Source organism: Lissotriton helveticus, chromosome 1_1, assembly GCF_964261635.1.
Source record: "Lissotriton helveticus chromosome 1_1, aLisHel1.1, whole genome shotgun sequence".
In the NCBI taxonomy this organism is placed as follows: domain Eukaryota; kingdom Metazoa; phylum Chordata; class Amphibia; order Caudata; family Salamandridae; genus Lissotriton; species Lissotriton helveticus.
The window spans coordinates 1,775,774,129-1,775,797,670 of NC_136057.1; positions in this window are offsets into that span (position 1 = coordinate 1,775,774,129).

Genomic DNA, 23,542 nt, shown 5'->3' on the forward strand with positions numbered 1-23,542 from the left:
CTTGAGGGCATCCGACTGGTCTAATGAGAGCATGTTCAAGAGTTGCTATTTTAAACCTATGTCTAATGTGATTGACAATGTATTGAATGCACTTTAAACCTGCATAATATTGGCCTCTGAGTCATGCCATAAAATGTAGATTTTCCACAGCCTACTGAAAAGAAAATCTGGATTTTATTAAAGACACGGAGGCTAAGATTATCCCACCACTTATACCCACCTGGGTAAACTAATGTATTATGTATTCTTTCTTTCAGAGTGACAATTTTGACCATGGATTTAACCTTTCCTCTCCTGGATGTATTCAACGCGAATTTTTCTGAGGATTAAAGTTTATTTTGTTTGCAGCGTCAATAAAAGAAGGAAGATGGCTGCCTGGTGATGGATTACATAGAGATGTTCAGAATGTTCTCAATGCTCTAAATTCTTTATAATTGTTGCTGCTGTGTGAGCTGGCAATAAAAGGAGATTGCATAATCTTAGTCTTTAATAAAATCCAGATTTTTTTTTCAGTAGGCTGTGGAAAATCTACATTTTCCTAGGCTTTTGGACAATCAGCATCTTTTCTCCACTGTCTCTTCTGTTTACAGATTTAACACCAAGGTTTCTTTTTGCCTTTACCTTTGTGAGATTGTGATGCAAGTTTTTGGTGCCCTGATAAAGACTGTCTTTACCCTTGTCCCCACTCTCATCTGGAGTTTTAGAATCTTGCTTCTTTTGGTCACCACCATTGTTCTGGTTTTTCTGCTCCACCCTGGTTCAGCCCTACTTATTTGCCTTCTTTCCCAATTCTTGGGGAGAAGAAGTCAGATCAGAGTCAACCAGGTACTGATGAAATAACTGATTTTGGAAATTATTAGGGATGTGCTCCCTCATAATCAAATTGTACAATCACTTGAAATCATTGCCTTTGCTGCCAAGCAACCAGCCTTCCAGAGCATTAATGGCACTATCCACAAAGTCTACCCAATCCTCAGTCTGTGACTTCTGGGTGTCTCTCAACTTAATCCTATATTGTTCAGTGGTTAAGACAAATCCATCAATGAGAGCACTCATCAAGATTGAGTAATTGTCAGCATCCTCTTCTTTAACAGTGAGGAGCGTATCTCTACCTTTGTTAGAAAAGGAGAGCCACATGATGGCTGCCCACTGCTCTTGAGGGACCCTCTGAACTTTACAGGCCCTCTCCAAAGCATTTATCCACTTATGGATGTCATTACCAACATGGTAGGGAGGGACAATCTTGCTCAGGTTCCTATTATCAAAGTAATATTCCTTAATTCTAGGGACAGTGTTGCTGCCACCATGGGACTCTAGTCCCAACTTTTTTCTAGCTCTCTGGACTTCTAGGGACTCTTTATCAAGGACCAATTGCCCTTGCCAAGTCTAAGCCTAGCTTTCTCAAGTTCAAGCAATTGGTATTCCCCATCATAAGAGTGGTCCCTCTTGCTAGATACAGAGGTCCCTATAGACTGTCCTGAGTGATTGGACTCTGCAGAGGAAGACCTAGATCTTCTTGGTAAACTCTGAACTCTTCCAGGAAGAGTTAAGAGAGGGATTTTTTTGGCCTCCTCCATCCTCCTCTTGATGATCTGAGTTATCCAGGTGAGAGCCATTAGGTACTCCCTGGTCAGGGTTAGGTTCCAGCTCATAAAAGGTGTCAGCTCCTGACCTGTCCTCATTCCGTGTCCCACCCACTCCCACCCACTCTGTTCTTCTCATCTGACCTTAGGTCATCTTACAATAACATCTCCATCAGACAGGGAGGATTGGCACTTCTCCCTGTCTTCAACTTTCAAGGGGCACACAGGGCTTTCAATTCTCAGAATGAAAGCTCACTGTATCCAGAAGGCAGAGAGCCACTGGCATCTCCTTTTGTAGACATATTAAGGGGTTTGTTACAATAGCTGGCGGATCACCACCGCCTGTATGGCGGTGGCCATCCGCCTGCTATTTTTTACCACCCGCCTCCCATTCCCCCCCCACCATATTACGATGGCGGGGGGGGGGGGGGCGGCAGACAAAAAGACCGGCTGCCGGTTTTCCGCTCGTCGACGAGTCATCCGGGTAGAAAAGGGGCTGAATATGGTGGCAGTGTCTGCAAGACACCATCATCCACATTACAATGCAGGTGTGATGTGCCTTTCCATGGTGGCGTTGCCGCCATTGAAAGGCATGCACTTCCTACATGTGGGAGCCCATTGTAGATACCCAGAGTGTTGGGGTGGGGGGTGCACATGGGGGGTACCTATGGTATCCCCCTACATTGGTGTGGACAAGGTGACAGGCACTGCACTGTGCCTGTCACCTTGTGCATGCCAATGCACATGGTGCTTCCACAGCATTTGGGTGGGCGGTGCTGTGAGCACCGCCCGCCACAGTGTTGTGGATGGGGTATGCCACTGCCACCGTGGTGGTGGCGTCCTAATTGCTGGTGCGGGAACGCCGCACCACTGATGGCCGGTCCCAGCACCGCTAGGGTGGCGGGCAGACTTTCCCAATAGACCCCTTAGTGTGGTGAGGTGTTGCACCTACCTAACCTAGTAAGAACTAAACTCTCTGTGGTTGGAGAAAGGGTGTGTTAGACCCTTAACTTATCCAACACTAAGTTAAGTAAAACTTACTTATTCTAATGCTAGTATTATATGTACCTTGTACTAGTGGTTTTCAGTTTATCAATACAAAGATGTATCTGGTAAAACCATGCAGGCTTGAATCACAACCACTGCACACCAATGTGAGAAGTTGGCCTGGTATATGCTGCCCACTAATTAAAGTGGGCACCTTGCACGAGTCCAAACAGCCCTTATGGTGATTTAAGAGATCAAAGATAACCTTAGAAAGCTATCCAAGAGCAGACTTACTCTTGAAGGAATGTTAAGCAGCTTGTTTAACAGAATGCAACCTTATAGTATTGGTTAAATGAAAGGAGAACCACAAAGTAGTTATAAAAATATGTTTTATTGATATAACACTCTCTAGTACGACACAGTATCTTCTACACGAAGATACTCACAAAGCGCACAATACTGTAGCACTGAAACATTAGTAAATTGCACCAATACACAGTGGGTTCCCGGGGGAGACCAAACCATATACTAAAATAGTGGTATAAGAACCACGACTTGAGCAAGACAGTGTCTACAGGCTGTAGAATCACTGGTACCCCAAAAAACCACCCAAGGTGAGTAATTGGCCCCCCTCCGGAGGAGGGGTGCAGTGTGGGAACACGACCGCGTGCTCCATACAATTCTATGGGGTAGTTGGAGTTGAAGTTTTAAAGTTTAAGGACCGTTCCCAGTGGACTTCGAAGAAACCCTGTGTGTTAGAATTGAAAATGTAGCTGTCTTGTTGCTCCTACTTTGTTCTGTATTAAGTTAGCATTCGTTGCACCATTTTTAGTTGCCGCCATTTTGTCCCATGATGGAAGCTTAGCTTCTGTCCCCACATCGCTTGCCTCAGCAGAAAACTGCCTTGATGTCTGCTTCGCTGATATCTCTTTGCTGGACTAATGAATGTACTCTCTATTGTAACATACCTTTGCAGCTAGTTAGACCCGTTCCCACCTTCTAGAATGGCGGGCATGGGCTGAGCAACCTTGCGGCAGAGACAGCATGTACCCGGGTTCCAGGACTTTTGCTCATCCTTATTTGCCTCCTTTTTTCACTGTTGCACAGACTGGAATTCTCCAGTCTGGGCATGTACTTGAGAAATTGGAAGTGTATAATAACTGATATTATGTTGGAGAGAGGCAGTCCATCGGCAGTCATCTCAGGAGACTTGTCAGACTGGGCTCTGTTGCAGTGCAATATTAATAAATGCTTTAGTTTGTATTTTCTACTGTCTGATTGACTCTTCATTTTTTGGAAGGCAGAGAGGTGGTCACGAGTGACCCAGGTGGCCCAATTTGGGTCACTTCCTTCATTTGGCACCCAAACAGGGACCCCAATGGGCTGACCCAACTCACCCCCAACCTGGTTTGGAGGACGGGGCTGCATCGGGTCAGATGGGCGGATCTGAGATCCCCACACAATAGAGCTTAGTTCGCACTGCTGTTCTGCCTTTCTGATCGGTCGGTGACTCGCTCAGTGGTCATTTTGGCTGGGTTCCAAAAAGGCGATCTAACCATTTGGTCCGAAGAGTTGGCAGTGGAGTATAACTTTGCTTGACCTGTGTGCAACAGGTGAGTTTGTTTTGATTCCTGGGGAATATAGCGCCATTCGTGAATAATATTGGGTATGGTCTGTAGACCATTTCTTGGTTTGGTTGAATTTGGTAGGTCTGTGGACCGTTTAGATATGGAGTGTCTGTGGATACTCTGCCAGGCAACTTGGTGAATTTGGATTATTCTTGAAAATGCCTAGGATTTGACTAGAGTTTGGGTCTTATGGTGTGTGTCCGATTTAAAGAAAATTGGGGCAGGCAGAGGACTGGCTTTTGGTTCTTTGTTGTTCGATGCGGTTTGAGGATCGACTTTTGGGACGATATTAGTAAATCACGGAATAGCAAATTTGTCTCTCATTGTTTTTAAAGATGCCCTGCCTTAGCAAATTGTGCTGTTTGGGGTGTTGTTGCTGCTCTGCTGATGCTCGGTTGGAGGAGAAGCAGCCTGCACCTCGGGAAGGCATCCCAAAATATGATATGTAGGTTAAGCACAGCCTTGGCCCTATAATATTTTGTACACTATGGCACAAGTATACGACGGACAATGCCGAGTTGCAGCAACAAATTAGGCAGTAGATGTTTGATTATCTCCAGGTATGGCAGAAAGAGGCTAAGCAAAGACGGATGAGAGCTGAGAAAGAGACCCGGAGAAGGAAGATGCATACAATCACAAAAAAAAGCAATAGCTTACGAGAGAGAGAAAGTAGAGAAGGGTATAGAGTGTACTGACCGGAAGTTTAGGCTGCAATGCAATAAATCCTATGTTGTTCGAGAAGAAGGTGATCCCTTTGTAGAGGATCTTTTAAATAGGTGACCCCCCACCTCCGTATGCTCCACAGAGAGCATTCCCTTTTGTCTCACAGTCCCAGCCTCCCATCTCCCCACCAAATTCTTCTGCTAGTGACTTGATTGCTTTGGCTGGAGCACCTCCTGTCTTCTCTTTGGCTTTGCCTGTCGCATCTGCGGCGGCTGTAGGTTCTTCTGCTCTGCCTATTGCTCTAGCCTCTTCTCCCTCCCCTTCACTTATGTCTACCACACAGACGTTGACATCCCCAATTCCTGCCTCGACAACAAGTGTGTCTTCACCACATCTCCTCTCCCCAGCCTTGTTGAGCGTTGGAACGCCTGTGCGTGGACTGGATAATGGGGATTGGGCGGCTGCAAAGGAAAGAATGGGGCGGGTGCTGGTTCGGTCTGATGTGGAAGATATAGAGAAATAGATGGTAGCTGACCAGGCCTCCCAGTGGGCCAAGAGTCGGATTTTTAGTGTGGAGGATGCGTGGAGATTACTGAGGAAATATGAGCCATTTGATCAGCCGCAAGGCCTCAAGCATATGTGGGCCACTCTGATTGGGTTGTGGGAGCAGTGCTTTAACGGTGTTGCCCGCCAAAATATTTACGATATTCGAGACTGTGTGTATGCTGCTGGCATGGCCCCTAATGACGTTTTAAGTAATGTCACAACGTTAATTGGGTGCAGAGTAGGGGTGGGCGGACATCTCCTTTCTGCCCACGGAATGTGCGGAGATTTGCCCCTTCCGCCTTTTGCAATGAAGGCGGAGAAACAAGGCAAATCTCCGCACACTCGGGGGCGTAACGGAAGTTGGCCGCCCGCCACCCTCCCGCCTCCCGCCTTCAGTATTAAATGAGATTAAAAAGCCTAAAATAAGATTTACATAAAACTTACCTTATCGCGGGGTCATCCTTGTCCATCTAGCCATCTTCTTATTTTCTTCTTGGAACTTCTTGGAACTGCCCATGGGCGGGAGCCTGCGCATGCACATTCCTGGCAAGGAATGGGCATGCGCAGGCTCCCGCGCATGCGTAGATCCAAGAAGAAGGCTAGATGAACAAGAATGACCCAGCGATAAGGTACGTTTTATTTAAATCTTATTTTAGGCTTTTTAATTTCATTTAATATTGCGGGCGGGAGGCGGGAGGCGGGAGGCGGGAGGCGGGCGGCGGGCGGCGGGCGGGCGTCACATAGCGGAAATATGCAGAGAGGCACGGAGATTGGTTCAATCTCCGTGCCTCTCCACGTAAGTCCCTTACGCAACTTTCGCCCACCCCTAGTGCAGAGGTAGGTTGCACCAGAAGACTCCACCTACAGTGGCCGAGTTCCCAATGAGGGAAGTGCATTCTATTTTAAACCCAGAGATACCGGAGCTGCGTCGTCAGACAGCGGGTAGAGGCTTGTTTCCAAGAACAGTGGATTTATACTCCTTGGAAAAGGAGTGAGGTTTTGTCTCTTAAGACTCAGTTGCCAGACCCTAGGAAAAACCTGACTGCTTATTCTAAAGAATTAACAGAGGCTGCGTCATCGACAGTGATGATGTTGGCGGACATTGAGATGTTTTTTGGTTTGTTGGTACCGGTTGATATCTGGTGGTAAATGCACACGCAGGAACATGTAGTGGAGTTGGGTGATACCTGGGAGGAAATAAAGGCATGGGATGAAGAGAGAAAGCCTGACGAGAAACCTAAGGCTGAGATACTGGCTTTGTCAGGTCGAATTATCACGTACATGCACTCCTGAATTCCGCCTAGGAGGGTAGTTTGGGACAAGCTAACAGCATGTCGCCAGAAGAAAGATGAAAGTGTGTCTGATTTTTTTTATCAGGTTTGAAAGGGTGTTTCTAGATTTTAGTGGACAGGATTTATCAATAGAGGGAGGTGTTTGATTGTTTGTTAACAGGTTTGTTACGAATATGCTTCCTGAGATCGTGACTCGGTTGCAGGCTTCGGAGAGTACTTGTGCTACCTCCTCCCCATCGGTAATATTGAGTATGGTCACAGTACTATGAGCATAGAGAGTACGAAGAGAAGGACAAGGCAAAAAAGAAAGATAAAGAGCTGAAAACATTGATTGTGAGAAGGTGGCCTGGTACATGCTGTCCTCTAATGAAAGTGGCAACCCTCTACCAGTCCACACAAACCTTATGATGTATGAGGGTAAAGATAACCTTATTGAAAGCTATCGTAGTGGCAGCTATGGAGAGCAGCATTCAGGCTTAATCTTGAAGGGATGTAAAGCAGCTTGTTTTACCAGAATATCACCTCCTAAATGTCTAAATGAAAGGAGAACCACACTATAGTTATATAAAAATATGTATTTATTAATATAACACTCTCTACTAGTCTCTACATGAGACTAGGGCACAAAGTACACAATACTGAATCAAAAGTACATTCGTAAATAGCAAATTATACTGCGGGCTCCAGGGGGAGACCGTACCATACACTAAAAAAATGGTATGAAAACAACGACTTGACTAGGCACAGTGCCTAGAGCATGTAGAATTGCTGGGACCCCTAGGAACCACCCAGAGGAGTGACAGGTGAGCCCACGGAAGACGGGTGCAGTGAGGAAAAACAATGGCGTGCTCCTGTGCAACTCTATGGGAAAGTCGCGGTTGCAGAGTTACAGTTTTAAGGACACTTCTACGATGACTTCGAGCAAACCCTTTGGAACATAGGAGAATCTAAGGCTGACCCACCAGTGAGTACCTCGGTACCCGTGTTACCTATCCCAGAGGAGTCGGGTGCATAGTGGTCAAGTGGTGTCCGAAACCTGCATCATTTTCAATGGAGAGCTGCAAAGAATTACTGCTGCCAGAAAGGCGAAGAGTGTCCAGTGGAATCAAAGCCTGGATTCATGGTGAGAGGAACCTGAAAGCAGAGGGGACAGAGTCTGGGTCACTTCAGGTGACCAGAGGCTCGGTAGTCAAATGCCCACCGATGTCGGGTATTTCAGGTGCAAAGAAGGGTTGCCTGACTCTGCAGCCCCGGGGAACAGGAGATGTTCAATATGACCAGGATCCAGAGGTGAGGTGTCCCACAAAGGATGTTGTGTGCTGAGGAGGCGATGTCCGGCTGGAGCACCAACAAGCCTTGACAAATACATCCCATGCAGTCAGAGGAAACAGGTTACGAAGTGGACCAGCAAGGTCCAGGGGGCTCTCCAAGCAATGGGAAGTCAGGGCACATCTGGAGCAACCAAGTAAGACCAAGAACAAACAAGGTGACCCTCTCCAGGACCCACAGGCCAACGGACCAGGGATCACGAGTAGACCTCAAGCAAGTTTGCAAAGTACCAGCCCACAGGAGACTCGGTGAGTGGAGGCCAGAAATCTTCAGTGCAGTTACTGCTCAGGGTCAGGACTACACAGAGTCCAATGCACAAGCTTGGGAATCATTGACAAGCATATCCAACTGCAAATGTACGTGGTGCACAGGGGTTCAGGTTGCATGGTCTCCACTAGGGGTACTGGTATCAGAATTGCTGAGAGGGCAGATCGACCTCAGTGACCTTCGGGAACCCACCTCCTGTGATGCTGAAATCTTCAGAGTCCTCAGGAGCTCAGGAGAAGAAAACTGGTCAAATGGCTTTAGGTGCCTGCTTTTGCAGGAGAATAACTCCTTTACTACGAGGAAGATTCTTCAGTCATCCAGCATCCTGCAGGCAGTCAAAGTACTTAGCTTCTTCTTAGCAGAATCTTGTCCAGTTATAATCTAAAGTCCTGTAGTCAGCTAACCCACTTTATACCCACTTTATACCCATGGAATTTGTGGACCCTCCTAGGGGAGGGGCAAGGCAGAGGGGCGGCTACACTCATGTCCTTTGTCCAGTTTCACACCAGAGCAGAAGCCAATGGCTCCCAGAACTGTTTTGACCTGGACTATGCACAGGGACACTAAATGTGCCCCCAGTGCAGACTTTCTGGCACTCTTAGAGTGCACCCACCCAGCCCCAATACACTAAACCCTGTCTGGGAGGCGGTCACACCTCCCTGTGACAGGATGCCCATTGTCATGCTTTTCTCTGCTCGAGCTTGGCTCAGCAGCGGGAGAGCAGAATTGTGTCTGTGGCTGGCAGCATCCATTTTGTGCTGCCCAGGTCATGAAAGCTGGTACCAGGTAGACCGGTGACCCACAGTAGTCATTCTAGAAGGGTGGAATTAGACCTCCCACACCAGTAACTTGTGTGGAGGTATGATTCCAAGGTGTTCAACACCAAATACGACATGTTTCTAAGCAGCCGTTTTAAAGTTAGTATTTACTGCAAGGTTATAATGCACTTAAACAAATATGTCTGGCTGCATCACAGACAACCCCGGAGAATGGTCTCCAAAGGCTGCAGAGGGGCTCTGCTCATGCAGGGGCACCCTCTCAACTAAAACCCAGCACCCTGTCTTCAGGGTTGAAAAGGCCTGCCATAGGGGTGACTGATAGGTTTTTAAGTGTAGTGATTTAGAAAGATATAGTGAACCTATATCTCAGTAAGTAGTGCAAGCACCATCTTACACACAGTCTGCAGCAGCAGGCCTGTCAGTTCATTTTGAATGGCCTCTCATGGGTGGCATAATACATGCTTCAGCCCATGGGAGGCCTCTGGGGTACCTATGCCCTAGGGTACATGGTATACCATATACTTAGGACTGATAAGGGTACCCCAGTATCCAATATGGAGTGTACCTAAAGGAAGGACATAGCAATTTAAGGGAGAAAGCAGACAGATTGGGGTCCTGGATATCAGGATCCCAGTCAGACTAGGTGAGAAACAGTGATACATCGGCAAAAAGTGGGGATAACCATAATAAGCAGATCCTACTTTCCTACATACCCCCCAACGCAAAGACATTAAACTAACCTTGTCCAGTTGAGGCTGTATGTTCTAAGTGGAAATATCTGTAGAGTACATCTGCATTGGCATGGTTACTCCCAGGTCTATGCTCCACTGTATAGTCCATCCCCTGTAGGGAAATGGACCACCTCAAAGTTTGGGGTTTTCACCCTTCATTTGTTTTAGCCATAAGAGGGGTTTATGGTCTGTCTGAACAATGAAGTGAGTGCCAAACAAGTATAGCCTCAACTTCTTCAGAGCCCAAACCACAGCAAAGGCTTCCCTCTCAAAAGCTGACCAATGTTTCTCTCTGGGGTCAGCCTTCTGCTTATAAAAGCTGCTGGCTGATTCTGACCCTCTTCATTCAGTTGTGATAACACAGCCCCTACCCCCAACTCAGATGCATCAGTTTGAACAATGAATTGTTTGGAATAGTCAGGACTTTGCAGAATGGGAGCAGTGCACATGGTCTGCTTCAGGTCATCAAATGCCTTTTGACAGCTAACTGTCCACTGAACTTTTTTAGTCATTCTTTTGGTAGTTAAGTCATTCAAATGGGTCACTATGGAGCCATATACTTTGACAAACCTCCTGTAGTACCCAGTCAGGCCAAAGAAAGCTGTGACCTGAGTCTGGGTAGTCAGAGCAACCAATCCATGATGGTTTCGATTTTGCTCTGCAATGGTTGAACCTGTCTTCCACCTACAAGGTGGCCTAGGTATACAACCGTACTCTGCCCTATCTGGCACTTGGTGGCCTTGATAGTGAGGCCTGCCTCCTGCAGGGCCTCCAAAACATTTCTCAGGTGGACCAGGTGATCCTCCTAGGTGGAGCAAAAGACTGCAACATTATCTAGATAAGCTGCACTATAGGCTTCAAGTCCTGTGAGAATTTTATTCACCAGCCTTTGAAATGTGATAGGTGCATTCTTGAAGCCAAAAGGCATCACCACAAATTTGTAGTGCTCACTAGGGGTTAAAAATGCTTTTTTTGGTTTTGCATCCTCAGCTAATCTGATTTGCCAGTAACCAGCTGCCAGGTCAAATCTACTTAAGAACTTGGCACAGGCCAAAGTATCAATTAGTTCATCTGCCCTTGGAATTGCATGAGCATCAGTCCTAGTGACTGTATTGAGTCCCCTGTAGTCAACACAGAACCTCATCTCTCTCTTACCACCCTCGGTGTGAGGTTTTGGTTCTAAGACTACTGGACTAGCCCAAGGGCTTTCTGAGGACTCAATCACTCCCAGTTCCAACATTTTCTGGACTTCAGACCTGATACAGTTCCTGACAAGGTTAGGTTGCCTGTAAATCTTATTTTAAACAGGCAGACTGTCACCTATGTCCACCTCAGGTGTACATCAGGTAGTTTGACTTGGAGTCATTGAAAACATGTGTCTGCACTGATTGAGGACCTTCCTGCAATCAGTCTATTGCTGTTCAGTGAGGATACACCATCAACTGAACCAGTCAGACTGGGTCAAAAACAGTGATAAATCAGCAAAAAGTGGGGGCAACCATAAGAAGCAGATCCTACTTTCCTACATTGATGCAGAAGGTGTCCCAGGGGAATGGCAGAGGTCGGGGCATCGGTCCACCCAACAGCTGTCTTGCACTAGCTGGAACACCACGCCTGTGGGGCTTAACCAGTGTTCATATTGTAAGGAGGAGGGGCACTGGAGCAATGAGTGCCCAACATTGTTGCAAAGGGTTGAGGTCCCCAGAGGGTGAGGTTCAAGAGGACAAGGTTGTGGGGTGAGCAGCTGTGGTGAAAGTCAGGGAAAGAAAGGACAGCCAGGTCAATACGGCCAAAATTATTTTGATGATCCAAGGGGGCGACAGTACTACCATGACGACTTTGATTTTGTTGAAGTGACAGGACTTACTCATGGCTAGAAGCGGTACAAAAGGGGGTGGTGATGGACGGAGCATCTGAATCAATCAAACACTCACACCCAGTCAAAAGATCTGGGTTTAATCCATCACCGTTCTTTAGCCCACTCTGCCACCCCAGTTTAGACATGGCTATATGCAAATCAGTCTGACCCTGTGCCTCATGGGAACAGTCCAGCCCGAACTGCCAAGCCATGTCTTCCCTGGACCGGAAACAAGCTTCCGAGGACCGGTTTCTGGCATTCCAGCCGTCTTCAGCCCGGCTTGCTTCAATCCAGTGGCAAAGTGAGCAAGGGACTCACGTCTGAGCATACCCTGCCACACTTATGGCGGCCAAAAGCGGTACAAAAGGGGGTGGTGATGGACGCAGCATCTGAATCAATCAAACACTCACACCCAGTCAAAAGAACTGGGTTTAATCCATCACCGTTCTTTAGCCCACTCTGCCACCCCAGTTCAGACATGGCTATATGCAAATCAGTCTGACCCTGTGCCTCATGGGAACAGTCCAGCCCGAACTGCCAAGCCATGTCTTCCCTGGACCGGAAACAAGCTTCCGAGGACCGGTTTCTGGCATTCCAGCCGTCTTCAGCCCGGCTTGCTTGAATCCAGTGGCAAAGTGAGCAAGGGACTCACGTGTGAGCATACCCTGCCACACTTATGGGGGCCAAAAGCGGTACAAAAGGGGGTGGTGATGGACAGAGCATCTGAATCAATCAAACACTCACACCCAGTCCAAAGATCTGGGTTTAATCCATCAACGTTCTTTAGCCCACTCTGCCACCCCAGTTCAGACATGGCTATATGCAAATCAGTCTGACCCTGTGCCTCATGGGAACAGTCCAGCCCGAACTGCCAAGTCATGTCTTCCCTGGACCGGAAACAAGCTACCGAGGACCGGTTTCTGGCATTCCAGCCGTCTTCAGCCCGGCTTGCTTGAATCCAGTGGCAAAGTGAGCAAGGGACTCACGTCTGAGCATACCCTGCCACACTTATGGCGGCCAAAAGCGGTACAAAAAGGGGTGGTGATGGACGGAGCATCTGAATCAATCAAACACTCACACCCAGTCAAAAGATCTGGGTTTAATCCATCACCGTTCTTTAGCCCACTCTGCCACCCCGGTTCAGACATGGCTATATGCAAATCAGTCTGATCCTGTGCCTCATGGGAACAGTCCAGCCCGAACTGCCAAGCCATGTCTTCCCTGGACCGGAAACAAGCTTCCGAGGACCGGTTTCTGGCATTCCAGCCGTCTTCAGCCCGGCTTGCTTGAATCCAGTGGCAAAGTGAGCAAGGGACTCACGTGTGAGCATACCCTGCCACACTTATGGGGGCCAAAAGCGGTACAAAAGGGGGTGGTGATGGACGCAGCATCTGAATCAATCAAACACTCACACCCAGTCAAAAGAACTGGGTTTAATCCATCACCGTTCTTTAGCCCACTCTGCCACCCCAGTTCAGACATGGCTATATGCAAATCAGTCTGACCCTGTGCCTCATGGGAACAGTCCAGCCCGAACTGCCAAGCCATGTCTTCCCTGGACCGGAAACAAGCTTCCGAGGACCGGTTTCTGGCATTCCAGCCGTCTTCAGCCCGGCTTGCTTGAATCCAGTGGCAAAGTGAGCAAGGGACTCACGTGTGAGCATACCCTGCCACACTTATGGGGGCCAAAAGCGGTACAAAAGGGGGTGGTGATGGACAGAGCATCTGAATCAATCAAACACTCACACCCAGTCCAAAGATCTGGGTTTAATCCATCAACGTTCTTTAGCCCACTCTGCCACCCCAGTTCAGACATGGCTATATGCAAATCAGTCTGACCCTGTGCCTCATGGGAACAGTCCAGCCCGAACTGCCAAGTCATGTCTTCCCTGGACCGGAAACAAGCTACCGAGGACCGGTTTCTGGCATTCCAGCCGTCTTCAGCCCGGCTTGCTTGAATCCAGTGGCAAAGTGAGCAAGGGACTCACGTCTGAGCATACCCTGCCACACTTATGGCGGCCAAAAGCGGTACAAAAAGGGGTGGTGATGGACGGAGCATCTGAATCAATCAAACACTCACACCCAGTCAAAAGATCTGGGTTTAATCCATCACCGTTCTTTAGCCCACTCTGCCACCCCAGTTCAGACATGGCTATATGCAAATCAGTCTGATCCTGTGCCTCATGGGAACAGTCCAGCCCGAACTGCCAAGCCATGTCTTCCCTGGACCGGAAACAAGCTTCCGAGAACCAGTTTCTGGCATTCCAGCCGTCTTCAGCCCGGCTTGCTTGAATCCAGTGGCAAAGTGAGCAAGGGACTCACGTCTGACCATACCCTGCCACACTTATGGTGGCCAAAAGCGGTACAAAAGGGGGTGGTGATGGACGGAGCATCTGAATCAATCAAACACTCACACCCAGTCAAAAGATCTGGGTTTAATCCATCACCGTTCTTTAGCCCACTCTGCCACCCCAGTTCAGACATGGCTATATGCAAATCAGTCTGACCCTGTGCTTCATGGGAACAGTCCAGCCCGAACTGCCAAGCCATGTCTTCCCTGGACCGGAAAAAAGCTTCCGAGGACCGGTTTCTGGCATTCCAGCCGTCTTCAGCCCGGCTTGCTTGAATCCAGTGGCAAAGTGAGCAAGGGACTCACGTCTGAGCATACCCTGCCACACTTATGGCGGCCAAAAGCGGTACAAAAGGGGGTGGTGATGGACGGAGCATCTGAATCAATCAAACACTCACACCCAGTCAAAAGATCTGGGTTTATTCCATCACCGTTCTTTAACCCACTCTGCCACCCCAGTTCTGACATGGCTATATGGCTATATGCAAATCAGTCTGACCCTATGTCTCTTTTGGCCACTCCCAACGCCAAGTTAGCCAACATGAGTCTATGTTGTGGCAAATCCACATCTGAGGGAATTCCCAGAAGGAGGAACCTGGCAACCAACTCATTTGGGATTCCAGTATATTGTTGAGTTCCCTCACTATCTTACTCCAATATGTTTGAATCCTGCTGCATTCCCAGAGGGTGTATTTAAATGTACTTCATCCCGTGTGGCATCTGAGGCAGTCTGGGTGATCTGATCTCACATAGAGTGTAGTCGTGCTCTGTCAAAGTAAGTCCTGTGTAGTATTTTATACTGTATGAGCCGCAGCCTTAGTTTGATTGCCAACTTCGCGTGGGGGCATGAGGGCAGCCTCCCAATCGATGTCTTCTAACTGGCCAGTAGTAAGTTCCCATTTAGCTCTCAGTGGGCCTAATCTGTCCGGCATATTATTAAATTAGCATTTTAAAAGTCAGCAAGATAGCTTGAATCTGCCTTCTAATGGGGCATATTCCGGCAGTGTCACCGCGTCTAGCCCCTCCGCCTGCCAGGCATGTCACAGTCGAAGTTAGGCATAGGATTGAGTATTGTGGAGCTGATATGTGGTTTGAAGTGAGGTATATGGGGCCAACATGCCTATTTCTATGACATCCCCTAGTTTGGAAATCCCCATGACGTCCTATTGTGTAACCCTTTCAGCTTAAAAATATCAGATAGCCCGGTACCCTCCCATAATGGGATCTCAATTGTGGGTTTCATATTCCACTTCATTTGCTTCTCTGCACTTTTCCATGCTTCCAGAACTCTTTGGGTAGTCTGCAAGAGCCGGGTACTGCCTCTACCGCCATATATATAGTATAAATGTGTGGTCTCAGAATTGTAATCTCTTTAACCTTTAGGTGGTTTGTTCTCTTGGAGCATGAGTCCATTCATTAATTACAATGAGATGTGCCACTTTGTAGTAGGCCCTGATGTCCTGTAGGGCCAGACCCCCATTGTATGGGCTGTGCTGCAACATTCGTAGCACTATCCTTGGGTGTGCCCCGTCCCATAAAAGCAAGCGCAACTCGCTATCAATGGCTGCAAACACGGTCTCTGGTATTTTGCATAAGTGTTTTGCAAAATATAGAGCCGCTGAGGGAATATAATAATTTTGTACATGGCGGTCCTCCCCATGATCGTCAGAGGGAGTTTCCTCCACCTCTTGATGTCTGCTTGAAAGTTTAAAAGTATTAACTTGATATTGTGCTCTAAGTTAGTAGCTACCTCAGTAGTGATATATAGTCCAAGGTAGGTGAACGCCTCCGTGGACAATCGCAAGCAACTCGGGTAGGTCTGGGGCTCCACCTCTCCACTCTCAGGGTACAAGGTGTATTTACTTCAGTTAATCCTATAACCCGTGTGTTGGCCATATCCTCAAAGATGCGCAATATTTTGGGGAGTGTCTCGGCTGGGTTCGTGACATATATTAAAATATCGTCCGCGTATAGCGATATGCATTCTTCCTCCAATAATCGGAACCAGTCTATAAAACCACCCAGCCCTTGGTAGGCATGGTCTACACAGGCCAACAGCTCCAATATTAGAGCAAACAGCAGGGGAGACTGGGGACAACTCTGTCTAGTGCCTCGCTGAATCGCAGCTCGTCAAGACCACCCCATTGACCAGAACTCTAGCCTCAGGCACATGGTATAGTAGTGCTAACCATTCTCTAAATATTGGACCAAATCCAAACTTCTCCAGGATGCACCTCATGAAGGGCAAATAAATGGTATCAAATGCTTCAGGTGAGACAGCAGATGGGGGCTATCCAATTAGCCAGGCACCGAAGGTTAAAGTTTGTGGCTAAATTTGGCATTAAGCCAGTTTGGTCCCTATAGATCAGAGGAGTGATAACGGTCAGCAGACGTATAAGAAGAATAGTGTCCAGAATTTTCGTTTCAATATTGAGCAGCGATATTAGTCGATAGGATGCACATTCTTCCGGGGGTTTCCCCATTTTATGAATTACCACTACAGTAGCCATTCGAAGATCTTTCCAGAGACTGCCTTGATCTTTGGAAGTCTGGAACATATTGAGCTGGTGTGGGGCCAGTAGGCTATTATTTGATTTAAAGAATTTTCCCGGGAGACCATTTGGGCCCGGGTTTTCCCGGACTTTAGGCGACCAATGGCCTCCATTACTTTTTCAAGAGTCAAATCTTCCTCGAGCCTGTCCCTCTTCTCCGGGGAGAGCGAGGCGAGCTCAATTGTGTCTAAATATTGGGTGATTTGCACCTCACTTGCCTGCAATTTGGTTGCATATAAGTCTGTGTAGTATCGGCCAAAAGCCCCAGCTATATCCCTAGGTGTGGTGTAAGTATAGTTTTGTTCTTGAATGGACATTACCCATCTTGACTCCATCTCCTTTCTGCCCAGCCATGCCAGTAATTTCCCTGCCCTTTCACCTGTCTCATACAGTCGATGTTGGACTGCCAATTACTAAGCCTTTACTGCTCGGGTTACTAACGCTTGGTATTCCCTTTTGGTTATGTCAATTTGGCGAAGGGCAAGACTGCTCAGTGCAGAGGTACAACTTCTTTTCTAGACTTATCCTGAGTTTTTTGCCTTTTCCTATGGGCAATTATAGTTTGTGCTCTATCCCTGAGCACTACCTTAAAGTGGCTGCTGACTGCACTAAGCCGACATTTTCTTTAAAATAGAGATCTGAATCCACCCTGAGTTCTTTAGTGATTTCTTTGTCCTTCAAGGTCCATGAGCTCAGTCTCCAGTGCGCTACTTGACTGTCACCCCTCCCTCCCACCGTCAATAAAAGTGGTGAATGGTCGGGGATACCCCTAGCTAAGTATTCTATCCTCTCCACATGGGCAATCTCTCCCGCTGGAGTGAAGAGATAGTTCCGTCTCGAGCACACCCTGTGAGCTCCCGAGAAACAGGTGTAGGCACATAGGGTTAGATGGTACCTGCGCCATAAATCAGTCAGTCCGAGAGCATCTTGGAACATGGCCAGAGGCGTGGGTCCATGGAACCCAGAGCGCAATTGAGTTCGATCTAGTGCAGGTTTAATTACTTCATTAAATTCCCCTCCTATAATATGTGTGGCGGGCCGGAGTGTAAAAGGAGCTCCGTCAATTTCTGTAGCCTACGTTGCTGGAGTCGTGGGGGAGCATAAGCACTAATAAGTAAAAACGTCTTCCGGTTCCAAATTGCCTGCACTGCGACGTATGTTCCATCAGGGTCTACTCATTGCTGTGTGACTCGGAAAGGGGAGACTTTTTGATGAGAATCGCCACTCCCCTCGAGCCCTTAGTAAAGCCCGCGTGCGCCAGGGTAGTGTAGTGCCCTCGTCCCAGGAAAGAGCAACTTAAGCCCTTCAGGTGCGTCTCTTGTAAAAATATTATGTTGGGTTTAAGTCTTTTAAGGTAATTGGCCACTAACCACTGCTTGATTTTATTTCCTAACCCATTAACATTCCATGTCAGTGCCTTGAACATGCCCTCCGCCATTGCCATGTAGGTGTTGAATCAACCCATGCCCAGCCCTGCCATAAATAAACAAATCCCACAACGTTTGACAAAAATACCATGCCCCCACCCTACACTCTTCAGGTACCCACACCACCCCCCACTTCGTCAACATGACAACTCTGGCACGAGTACTCAACCAAGAGGTCTGTAGCCCTCCCTCCCCCCTCTCAATTAACTACACAATAATGCAGCAAAAATACACAATATACTTCCGCCTCGCAAGGCAACGTGCAGCAGTGACCTCAGGCCAAGGTCCGCAAAGTCTGCAAGGCCCTAGGATAGTCCTACTGTCCCTCTGCTGTTCTCCAGCCCCTGCATCTCATTCCTCTTCTCCGTTACTGAGCTGACTTTGCTGCTGGACACTTGCTTCCACCAGGATCGGGTCAAGATTATCCAGCCATTTAATGCTTTAAAGCAGTGGGTGCTCGCTATCCGAATCCACCAAATACTCTGTCTTCAATTTCTCTGTGGTAACATATTCACTCGATCCATGCACAGGCTTCCCAGCTGGCCCAGAGTCACCAAGAGTTTTGCGGTTAGCCCCCGTGTTGCAAGGATCTCATTGGTGTTCTGATGGAAGGTTTCAACACTGTCCTCGGCCACTTCTCTTTGGGTCTTACTTGACTGGGACCCCCTTTCCTGCCTGCCTGAAGGTCCCTGGCCTGAGACAGTCTACCCCCTAGCAAGGGCTGTTCTTCTATCCAGGACCATGCTTCCTCTGGGGACTGGAAAAACTGTGTAGTACCTTGGAAGATAACTTTAAGTTTTGCGGGGAATAATAGCAAATACTGAATCCCAAGTGATCTGAGCTTCGCCTTGATGGGATCAAAGGTACATCTCTGTTTTTGTACATCGCTGGAGTAGTTCGGGAATACCATTATTCGCGTGGTTTCATATTTGATCGCACCTATCTTCCGCATCTTCCGAAGGGGCGATGAGGAGCCCCCGGCGGCGGGCGTACATTAGGCATCTAATGCACCCTTTCAATGACAAAACAAGCCCAAAACTGTGCAGCAGGGAGGGCCTCCTTAAGAATAGTCAGGAGAAACTGGCTCGGGTCCGCACGCTCTTCATCTTCCAAAAAATCAATAAAGTGAAGATTATTTCTGCGGGCCCTATTTTCTGGGTCGTCCACCCTCCATCCCACTTCCTTCATCGAAGCTATAAGTCCCGACACATCCTTGCGCAAGGTATGGGAGGTGCCCTCCATTTCAGAGACACAGTTTCTGTGGCCCTCTCTGCAACGTTTTGTAAGTCTTGACGTAGCAATGTGACCTCCGAGCGTATATCTGCCATCCTCCCCTCTAGGCTCTTCCTGGAGGCGTGGATCACCTGTAGTATAGTGGCGTTGTCAGGGAGAGGTGGAACATCCCCCTCCGCTCCTGTCGCGGGAAGCACCTTAGCAAATCGATCCAGCTTCCACTGCCTCGACGACCTGGGCTCCTTATCTCTAGCCATCGCAAGGAATTCTGCTGTGGAATGTAGAGAGTCTTCTTCCCCACAACAGTATTAGAGGCCACAATCAACAGTACACGGGCCCCCAGAGGGAGGAGTAGTCTCCAACTCGCAGACGAGTAGGTACACAGATTTGCCCGCCTCTCTTATTGTGTTAATATGTTGCTCACGGTGACGTAGCGCCCGGTTTCCCAAGCAGGAGCAGAATCTGGGTCTGTGGGGTCGCCACGCCAGGTGGGTCTCTTCCACGAGATGGGCACACCAACCTGCAGAACGAGGTTCATCCACAACCAAGAAGCACCGGGTTTATGCCTCGCCCAGTGGAGGGTCACCTTGAAGGGGCATGCCCGCCAGTTCCATGAACTAGTACATACTGTGTTCTCCAGGAGCGATCCTAAAGTTGCAGGCCAGCAGTACTTTGGTTCCGGCTGTGTTTCCAGCATTCACCCCAGGGGCTCACCGCCACCGGGCAGATACTCGCTGAAGGAGGGGTGTAGAGGGACTCCGACCCTGGTCCCCCCCAAAGTCTGGCAGGAACTGTGCCCCCTCGCCCACTCTGTACCTTTTGCTCAGCCACTCGTGATTTGTGCCCCTCCTGCTCCTGAGTGTAAGTATGAGGCCCCACGGGGCTGAATTCGTCACCTCCTCCCAACTCCGGGCCCGCCGCTGGTATCTTTAAAAAGACGAGGGCCACTAGGAGGTGCTGTCTGGTGTCCCTCCACTGGTCGACGCCTCTGATGTCACTGATAAAGTGCAGACTGCAGGTAATCCACTGTGGTGCTCTCCCAGCCCGCTCACTCTGCCTCCGGCCTAACGGGCTGCAGCCCTCATCAGGTGCACGTACACCAACCCGCAGCGCAGTCCCAGAAGGGCAGGATCCACACCCTGGTGCAAGCCGGAGCCCCGGGAAACAACAAGAGAGCGCTCACACTCTGCCTCAAGACCCTGCCACTCGTCTCCACACAGCTCTGTCACAGAGTTGGTGAGGCCCATCGGCTCTCAGCAGCGAGGCGCCATCTTGGGAGACCCCTATGTTCCAAGGCCAGGATAGGAAAAAAGGCGTGCATTTCCTCAGGAGTTCACCCCTGTGGCTCCTCACATCACTTTATGAAGGCATTGGAGCTTCCAACCACCAGCGGCGTGGTGTCTTGGCGTCTAGGGAGGGATACGGTCAGTACCGGAAGAGCTGACGAGAAATGCCGCTACTCGGCCATGCTGCTGGCCATGCCCTCATGGTACCTGGATTGTTATGTAAGAATCATAGCTAGAGTGTTTTGGATGTATCATTAAATCTGGATGATTTATTTTTTCCCAATGTACATACTGAAATTGTATAAAGTTCTACCTCAATAATGCATTTCATGACAGTTCTGTTTATATATTTGTATGTGCTCCATACCTTTTCTCATAACAATCTACAGTTTTCATGAACGTGTGCACTAGACTACTTTATTCCAATATAACACTTCCTCAATCATTTATTTGTAAATTACAGTATATGTGTATATTATATCATTACGAGTGTAACTGGATTTTTCACCCACGTATCATTGTACTTGAACCTTTTCTTTATTAGTTGGTTGTTTCTTAATGTTTTAGTCCGATCCAATTGTATCCAAATTTGTTATTTCTGTTTCGTAGTATGTGGATGCTGAATTCCTTTACAGCGGTGTTCCGATTATGTATGTATATATTTTTCTACCTGGAAGATTAAGATGAATAGACTATCATAAAGACTTTGTTTCATTGTGGTTGGGTCTGGATTGTTTATGTGTGTAGCATAGGATCTTAAGCTTTATTGGGTATTTGTTTTAGTATTTTTAAATTTTACAGCAATATTGTTTTTAATATCTGAATAGTATATTTCTTAATTGTAATGTCTGATTGTTTTCTTTCTTACAGTGATAGCTGGACTATTTATGGATGCATATTTGAATCTAGATATTTTATTTTAACCCTATTTAGATACTTTAAATGTTATACTGTACTTCTGGTTGTTACTCAAATCAGTATCCCAATTATGTATACATTTATTAGTGAGTGGTACCTTAGAGTATTATATTGTGTTAGATATTCTGAAAAGTTGCATCGGCTGTTTTTGGATGCATGTACACCCTCCAAAATGTGAATCATTTTAGACATATCTGAATTCATCCATTAGATTATATTTAATCTGGTAAATGTATGTGTTTTTGTTTACGGACAATTTACTTCAATACAGTTATATCACAAAACCTTTTTGCACCTTGGTAGTATCTGGATGCCTATTTGTTCGTTACATGGAAATCTGATTTTTTTAAATATTTTATCTTTCTAAATAGAGGGTGCATTTATTTCCAGTCTTGAAAGTGAAATTGTATATCACTATACTTCAGTAGAATATATAATTACAGTTGTGTAAACATTTATGTGTGTGTATCATATGCAAATTAATTTTTCATTAAAGCCTAAGTGGACACTGTGAATGGTTGGATAAGATTTATGTTTTTTCCTGATTTTATATTTTTCTAATCTACATAATGTAGTTGTAGACAGTTTTGTCTCAATAATACATGTCTTGATAGCTTTGTTCAAATATGTGTATGTGCACCATAAGGTTTCTCATAACAATCTACAGTTCCTCAAACATTTTTCAATATAATGCTTTATGTCTAGCTTATCATTATACTTTTTATCATTGCAAATAAACCTGGGCGCTTTAAATTAGTGTTATTGAGCCAAATGACCCTGTTGTATGGGTGTTGTTTGTATTTAGATGTTTTAATTAATTATATTAGTATCTGTTACCTCTTTTGTACTACTGTAGTATGTGGATGCCTTGTCGCTATACAACACCACCTGGAGTTTTATATATGCATCACATCAGGATTGTTGTGGACGTATACTTAAATCTGGATGCTTTATTTCCAATTGACATACTTTGTATATCATTGTACCTCCATTACACATCTCATTACAATTAGGTCTAAATATGTGTATGTGTATCATAAGATGATCCTGTGCCTCATTTTTAAATCAACAGTTTTTATTAAAAAAATGTAACCTTGCTTTTATCATTGGAAAAGTATCTGGATGCTTAAATCGAGCATTACTGTGTGAAACATCTCTATTTTATGTTTGTTGTTTGCATCAAGATGTTTTTCTTCATTCTATTAACATCTATTATCCCGTTTCTACTGCTGTAGCATGTGGGTGTTTTATATCTAGACAGTGATAGCTGGAATTTTAGTTACATGTTTAATCTGGATTGTCCTGTACATGTAATTGTATCTGGATGCTTTATTTCCAATCAACATACTCTAGATATTGCTTTACCTCAACAATATATCTCATTACAGTTCAGTCCAAATATTTGCATATGCATCCTAAGTTGGCTCGGTGTTTTATCAAAATCAACAGTTTTTTTAAAAATAGAATAAAAATATTGAACCTCATTATAACGCTGTTTTGTTATTTTATTTTTGGACTTTGCATAAATGAACATTATATCATTTTTGTGTGTATCTAGATTTTTCACCTGTTTATCATTCTATTGGGACTATTTTTTTTGGGTGTTGTCATCTTCTGGATGCTTTTTTACAATACTGTGAAGTCTATTTCTTACTATATAGAAACTGATTTTCTTTTCATTGGTATTTGGATTCTTTGTGTATCTACCATCCTATCTGGAAGATTTAGTTAAATACAATCTAAATGTCTCAATTATGTATCTGCAAATAAAAGGCTGTATTTCATTACACTTCTATGTTTTATATGTAAATTGCTTGAAGACTATTTTATTGTGATGTAGAATTTTAATTCTAAAGGTTAAATTTGAATGCCTTACTTCATTGCAGTGCTTAATGAATAGCTTATATTATTTAGTTTCATGGCTCAGAATATTGTTTCATTATTTAGGTATCTGGATGTTTAACCTGTGTATCATAGGTTTTTAAGCTTTTTAAGGTATTTGTTTTTGTATCTGGATGTTTTACACCAATATATTGTACATGTGAATACTTTTTATCTACATTACATTATACAGATGCAATTTCTTTTCCCGCTTACAAACTCTGTAGGCTTT